At 41.5% G+C, this 8,198-nt stretch overlaps 1 pseudogene; it reads right to left on the reverse strand.

Annotated features, from left to right (window-relative positions):
* Positions 1-3,659: 3,659 nt before the first annotated feature.
* On the reverse strand, positions 3,660-6,841 carry LOC125939476 (protein PIMREG-like; annotated as a pseudogene).
* Between the last annotated feature and the right edge of the window lie 1,357 nt (positions 6,842-8,198).

Below are 8,198 nucleotides of genomic sequence, written 5' to 3' on the forward strand. Positions count from 1 at the left end.
TCAGGTATAGGTAGTTTGGTTCACCATAGCCCAGTTTGCTATTCCATAATGATTAACAATAGCCCAGATCATGGCCAGGATGCAAATGAAAATGAGACCAGAGGCTTCTCTCCCGAGTAAGTTGGATAAGCAATGAGTATTCTACTGTTAAACCCGAGTGAAAGTCATTTTTTTTTAACGTGTATTTTTGAAGGAGAGAGAGACAGAGCCTGAACAGGGGAGGGGCAGGGAGAGAGGGAGACACAGAATCCGAAGCAGGCTCCAAGCTCTGAGCCGTCAGCACAGAGCCCGACGCGCGGTTCAAAGTCAAGGACTGTGAGATCATGACCTGGGCTGAAGTTGAACGCTTAACCGACTGAGCCACTCAGGTGCCCCGAAAGTCACTTCAATTCAATGCAACACACATCACTTAAGAGCTTACAGTAAGCCAAGCATTGCGATAAAAACAAAAGATTCAAACACAAATAAGCTCTGGTCTTTTCACTTGAGGGTTTATGCTCATTTGGGAGACATACAGATGAACAAATAATCATACTGTGTTGTAGATGGTTTGATGAAGACCCACACAGTCTGCTGTGTAGAAAAATGTAGAAGATGGGTACACAGCCTAGCTAGAAGTGTGTGGTAGAGAGATGCATGTGTGTGGAGGCAGCAGGTAGGGTACCAGGCAAAATATTCTAGGGAACTTAAAACTATTATTGAGTAACATCTTAGGCATGTACTTTTCTATTTACAGAAAATAAGATGACAGTGTTCATATACTAGTAATTGTCAAACATCCTTGTTCTCTTCCAGTACACTTTCCCAGTATTTGAATTTTCTATAGGAAATGCTTGTAAATTTACAGAATTTCATGAGTACCACAAGGGGTACCACCAAGAAATCAAGAGAAACTTCATAGTCTACGTTGGTAGCTGCACAAATACATAATAGTGTAGTGCTCTTTGTTTATGGTGGAATGTCCGTGAAGTAAGCCCACACGTAGGGAAATATATTAGATTTTCCTGACCACATAGCACAACAGCATGGAAAAGCTAACAACATATTTAAGCGAACATGTGTCAATGTATACCTAAAGTAGAAAATAAGTAAAACCAGAAGATATCAGTGTAATATACCAGTGCCTATCCTTGTGAAAAAGCAACTTCATTAAAGATAGTAATTTTTTATTTGTTACAATTAACTCATTTCATTACCATTGTGTCTTTTTTTTTTTTTTTTTTTTTCCTCAAGGAGGTCACTGTCCATTGGGAGAAGCACTGAATGAACACACATATACACAAAAGCACGAAGGGGGTGGTAGGAGAAGAATCTAAGAACCTTTATTTCATACCCTTCATATATTGAGAAGGGAACATTAGAGGGCACCTTTCTTGTCTAAAGAATAATCTGTGTCTTTAATTTCTTCACCTTAGGTTGTTGGCTTCTGTTACCTGGCTTGCTGGCCCCTGGGTCTGACCTTGCTTGATTATGCCTGGCTTGCATCAAGGAGTCTGCTGATGTTCTATTATGTTCTATTAACATCTTCAGTACTAGGGAAAAAACAAATCTACATAAGGTGATATCAGGTAATCACAGTACTATAGGATGTGGACAAGTACTGCATGGTGTTCAATTCCCATCTTTCAACACTGCTTGTTGACTGTAGACAACAACCACAAATTACCACAGGCGGTCTTCAAAATACAGACTGTATAGAGGTGGGCGTATTGCTCGTACTACTTTTAAAGATACCTCTGTGTCTAAATATTAGGTTGTTCATTTAAAAATTCTATTTGCTTTATGCAAGCAGCTGCTACAAGTTCCAACAATAGATTTTGCCTCTTAAATACATAGGTGTCTGTATAGTGTTTAAATCAGTTGTAGGGATTTAAAAACTGGTAATCCTCCGAAAAGGACACTTGGCTAAAATTAACAGGAAGAGAATTTTTGCTGAAATAGGTGAACACTTAGCCCTAAAATGGCCCCCAAATCTCATTGATATGATAAGCAAGTATAGAATACTAGTTTCATTGATTAAGTGTTGACCATAGCAAAGCAATTTCATTCTGCGAATTGGTTTGGCACTCATTTATATGACTGATTTTTTCTCACTTAAAAAAAAAAAAAAACAATAAATAAATGAGATATATTTTAACTGGCCAAAGCACCTAGAAATCCCAACACTTGGAATCTAGGTATTTCCAAGCATTGAACATTTCCATCATCTCTGCTTTTGTGTGGACAGTGGTTGTCAAAATTAATTGACTTCTCTTGAGTCACCAGGGACAAAGGAGTGCCCTCTTAGAAAATGGGAACAAAAGAAAATGGTAACCACTTGGGTGACCCGAGGTAGTGCATGTGATGAAATGGGTAAGGAGAGCAGTCAGCGAACAAGAGAAAAGGTGTTTGATTCCTGACCTGGATGACCCCGATGTCAGGAAACAATTAAAGGAGCTTCTTCTGCCAAAGTTTTCTTAATACCAATTATCCCAACATTTTTTATTTCTCACAACTTTCCTGCCCCCACCTTTTAATACAACAAGGCTAAGTGACTTTTTTCATAAAAACTGAAAAGATGAACAATTTTAACATGGAGACAATGTTTAAAAAACTAGCTTTAAAAACATATTTTTATGACTCCTTTTTACACTTGCACATGGTAAGTTTTGGGTTAAAAATAAAGGCTTATTGCAGGATTAATTAGGCCTGATATTTTTTTTTTCTTTTTCGTTTACTTATTTTGACCACTTTCCTCACTAAAATGTAAGCTTGATAAAATTTCAGACAGAACAGCACCTTGTTCACAGGAAGAGTGCCAATAAATTTGTTAAATACATGTGAGTGAAAAAAAATGAATGAATAAATTGTTTAATTAATCCTGAATTTTGAAACATATCCTCATTTTTCATAGTAACATATTTCGCATTTCTACCCACAGAATACAGAAGGCACTAATGCACTGATGTCAGATTTCCTTTCTAGAATACATTGTAAATGTTCTGCAACATTCTTAATGGTGTATTACAGTTAGGAAGATATTGAAAAGAGTTATGATCATAAACAAGCGTTTTGGTTGTTAAATAGAGATAGAGATGTGATTTGCATCTTTTATGCTTCTCAAATGCAAATGCTCTTGCATTTATGAGGCATCCAGAGAAATTAGTGCAAAATCTTTAAGAGCTTGATTATTTCTTAAAAGATTCAGGTAATTGAAGTATTAAACTAATCGTGCAAATAAAACTATTCAAAGTAGCAAGATTTGTTATTTATAGTAGAGGTAAACAAAGGCTACTGGTTAGGTTCATCTTCTTTATTCCCTAAGTTCATCTCTTACCTCTTCCCGATTTTAGTGGGCAAATGCTTATAAGGAACAGCTTTTCTCTTTTCTTGGGTATAGCTTGAGGCATCATGTCCAAAAATCATTCAGAATATCAGCTTGGATTTCAGAAAACACATCCGTGTATTGTCTGAAGAGCACTTTATAAGGGAAGATGGAAAATATAATGGCCCAAATGCACAGAAACTATGATTCCATGTGTGGTTCTAGAACCAATTATAAATCAATGGTGGATAAAGTCCAAACATCATCATCACCCTTACTTCCCACTCTTCCACTTCTCCTTAATTGGGTACTAGGGTGAGAAGAATAAGCTGTTGACCCAATAGTTCACAATGTACTAATGAAGCAAACTCAGGAGGAAGCCTTGGGTGATCCCGTGGTGCTAAACGAGGGAACCATCTTGGAGACCATGAGGGCTAGGATAAAGGAGTAGCTTTTCCGGATGGTGGCTCAAGGAGAGGGAAAAAGTAGGACCTAAGACAGACAATTAGCAGTGGGCATGTGAGCTTTGCTAGGCCTGCCTATCAAAGAAAAATTCCCACTTCTACAACCATGAGGATACACACTTAAAAGGTGCTTCTGCTGTTCATTGTCCCTAGATGTCACTTGCATGGAACTGACATGTGTGGAGGGTCCATACTCTGTACAACCCTATCTATTTACTCTCTGCTTGGAAATGGTCCTACCTGGGACATCTGATATGCAGGTTTCCAATTCCAAAAACTGACACTGAAACTTTTCTTGCAGATCCCTGCAAATTACCATGAAGGAAAGTAAGATTTTTTGGACGTAACTTTTAAACCCTATTCAGATGTTTGGCTCGGTGGTTCTTAACCAGATTCCACTTCACAATTTCTGTGTGGGGTTTATAAACATAGCCATCCCTGAAATTTCTGGCTTCGTGAGTTTGGGAATGGATCTAATGGATGGTCACACATGGTTGAGAAATACTGTTTTAGGATCACACAAAATACCACTAAACAAAAATCCATCTCACAGAAATGATGACTAATATTTTAAGAGGAGACCTAGTGAAATAAATAGGATGATGGTGAACAGAAAGAGTTTCATTTACATAATGAATTTATAATGATATTTTTATCCACAATAACAATATCCCTACCATATATTGAGTACCCACTAAGTGTTAAAAACCAAGGGTAGTCCTAAGCACCTAATGTCACTTAAATGCTTTGGTGAGGGGCGTCTGGGTGGCTCAGGTCATGATCTCACAGTGCGTGAGTTTGAGCCTTGCATCAGGCTCTGTGCTGACAGCTCAGACCCTGGAGCCTCCTTCAGATTCTGTGTCTCCCTCTCTCTCTGCCCCTCCCCCACTCATGTTCTGTCTCTCTCTTTCTCTCTCTCTCTCTTTCTATTAAAAATAAATAAACATTAAAAAAAATTAAATGCTTCGGTGATAGGAAGGAGTATTATCTCTGTGTCATATATATGTCAATGACTTGGCTAGGGGAAAAAAAAATCTAGCAACTAATGAAAATAGACTCAAGGGCAAGTTTGATCCTCTTTTCTTACTCTTTTCTCTTTCCTTACATACCCTCCCAGTGTCTTTCTGCAGAGAGGAACAAAGTCAATACAGGATAGTGTCATACCAAGGACATATACCCGACCCATGAACTTAAGCTCTAGTTAAGAGACAAGTGATACATTAATTATAGGTATACATACAGTGGCCATGTTTTCTCAACCAAAAATTGTGTCACGTTTACTAAAAATAAGACAGAATTATTTTATTTTATTTTATTTTATTTTATTTTATTTTGTTTTATTATTTCATTTCATTTTACTTTATTTTATTTAATTTATTTCATTTTATTTTCTTATAGAAGGTGAGTTTTTATTATGAAAAAGCAGCATTACCTAAGGAAGTCACATGCTGGTTTCTTTTTAATAAAATGATAAAACAAATTTCTTAAATAATTTACCAAAGGCAGAAATCGCTACCGAACAGTGCTTCCCCTCCTTGCACATCCACAGTGCCTGGCCCTGAATGTAATCAGGTACCTGTGAGCCTAGAGTCTTAGGGCCTGGAAATATCTCCCATCCCTTCTTTGCAGGGCTCTGGTGGCAGAAGCAGGGACAGGAGCTGGGCTCTCTAGAGCCTGGGCACTGGCGACACAAGGAATGATTCCTCGAAGACCCCACTCCTGGGTGCAGAGCTCAGAGCTCCCCAGTATCTTCTCATGCCTTTGTTTCATGTAGCAAAGGAGGCAGCCAGAAAGCTAAAGTGTTGGATGAATTTTGAAGCCCAAGAGGGGAGGAGAGTGGACCATTGCCCCCATTTCCCTCCCCAAATTACTCTCAGGGTGCATCAGGCGGTCACCGCAGGACCAGATGTGCCTGCAGCAGGAGAAGAGGGCCCCTGAGCAGTCTCCACCTGGGCCCTTGTTAGCAGTGGTCAAGGGCACGGCCAACTCCTAGGGGCTTCCTCAGGAACTCGCTGGGATGCACTGATCCTGAGGTGATGACACGGTGGTCAAATGTAGCTTGCTTCCTGCAATATAGAGCTTCCTTCCTGGCCCTGACTGTGCTCAAAGCAAGGGACGTGGGGACACCACCACCCCAAAATGAGGAGGTGGGAGATGGCTCCCCGGTATGCTCAATTAATGACAGAATCAGTGAAGTCAGAAGCTCCAGCTCCAGGCAGGAAAGACTTGTACACTTCCTACGCTGCTGGGCCCATGGGCTCTGTGGGTTTTTCCAGAAAAGGACTCCATTCTCGCACGTTCATACATGAGGAGGAGGAGGGGGGAGAAGGACCCCCAAAAGATGCTTGGGAGGAGCGCATTACCTGAAGGCACAGTCCTCAGTCGCAAATGCCACTCTCTTTGGTCACAGTGGCCTTGGCTAGCTCTTGTGACAGTGTCCGGAGAGGCTGAATTCCAGCTCCCAGAGGCTCTATGTCACTGTCAGATTCACTGAGGGAGAAGAGGGGCTCTGTGAGGAGGAGGGGCTCCGGAAAGCCTCCCTCCTGGACCATCGCAGTGGGTAGTCATGTGGGCCCATCTGGGCAGAGAGGAGACACTCCCTCTCCCCTCCCACAGGTCCAGGGTTGAGGGGCAGGGACAGCTCCAGACAGCCAGGTGCAATTGCCACTCAGGCTGTGAGCTGGGGCAGGGGGTGGGGGGGCTTCTGCTCGTCCATGCGCCTCTTCTCCTCCTCCTGACTTTCGCCTGGGTTTCCACCAGCCTCTTGGTGCCACTTTGGCAGGACTCCTGGATTCTTGGGGACATGGCACCCAAGGTGTTTTTGGCTGAGTGAACCACATAGCCTGGAGACCCTACTGCCCTGGCTCTGGGGTTTCCAGGCCTTTCCAGGAGGTCCTGCCTGGTGGTTGAGGCTGACTGCTCTCAAGGGGCAGCCTTCTCTGGAACTGTCTGCCCTGGAGGTCTCCAGGTGGCTGGTGGAAGGCTGTGGAACTGCATTCTCTTCCAGCTGTTCCTGGTCTTGGAGTGATCTCTGGAGCACGGAGGCCCCCACTCCCGTGCATCTTGAAGCCATCTGCTTGGTTTAGAGTCTGTTCAGCCCACCAGACCCCAAGAGCCTCTCAGCCACTCAGCACAGCCGCTCAGGGCCCACCCTATGCAGGACAGAATATTTTTAATCAGATGATTGCGAACGTTTAGGGCACGCGGTCAGCAGAAATAAGCATATGACAAATGGCACGTGGGAGGAAGAGACTCAAGATAGAAGGGGGACCAGTAGATAAAAAGAACATTCTAAGCCGATGGTCAGTCAGGTTTATGGGATAGATGGGAGGCAGGTTGACTTGAAATATCTTAACCTCTTACAGTCTCCCAGTACTCTGTAGCCAGGCCTAAAGCCAGCAAAAGGTAATGTTTTTGTTTTTTGTTTTTCTTGCAAGTCCTTAAAAATATTTTTCACATAAGATTATCTGAGAACATTTAAAGAGGCAAACTATAACTCAGATACCTTGAGTTTACATGGTTTGAAAATCTAAACAAGACAAGGAGGACTATGCTGAAATTATATTGCTTTAAAATGATGAAAGGCATTTTATACAAAACAGCGCTGTTTGAAAACAACATAAGAATGCAATTTTCTATGAAGTTGTCTGAGGTACGAAGTGATATGGAAAATGGATATCATATAACCTTATTCTGTTTATCAATATATAATTATGAAGTAATTTACAATAATGCAGTTATTGATTTAACTTCACCCATGTGCCTTCAGAGGATATTTATACTTTAGGAATGAAATTTAACTAAATTATCGGGTGAAAATTGCCATTGAGCCATCCTAATTAGAAAACAGATGTTGATGAGCAGATCATGTTTTATCCTGGCACTCCCCTGATCCCAATATAGTTGCCTTCTTAATAGATGGATGTTGCTGTGGCTTAACAATTGGGAATAGCTCATATCAGTCTATTGAGGTGAGCCTCATGCTTCTGCATGTGGTAAATAGGAAAGCATTCTCTATTTCCCCTAGAAATCCTCTGATATCTCACAAAATCCAAGAGTGGCAGTGTTAACAGTTGGACTGCTAGGCTGGAAATTATAGAGATATTTGTGTGGGCTCGCCTCACCAGTGGAGTCACTCTAAACTCAAAATTTTTTGGCTCATTTATTTAGTTTTGAGAAGAGAGAGAGTGTGCGTAAGTGAAGGGCAGAGAGAGGTGGGAAAAGAGAATCCCAAGCTGGCTCAGCACTGTCACTGCAAAGCCCTATGGGGGGGCCCGAACCTGTGAACTATGAGATCATGACCTGGGCCGAAGCCGAGAGTCAGACACTTAATCGACTGAGCCACCCAGGCACTCCTCCCAAAGTCAATATTTGTTAAAGAAAAAATAAAAATAAGGAAGGAAGGAAGGAAAATAGAAAGAGAGAGAGGG

The sequence above is a fragment of the Panthera uncia genome, assembly GCF_023721935.1.
Source record: "Panthera uncia isolate 11264 chromosome B2 unlocalized genomic scaffold, Puncia_PCG_1.0 HiC_scaffold_25, whole genome shotgun sequence".
Taxonomy (NCBI): domain Eukaryota; kingdom Metazoa; phylum Chordata; class Mammalia; order Carnivora; family Felidae; genus Panthera; species Panthera uncia.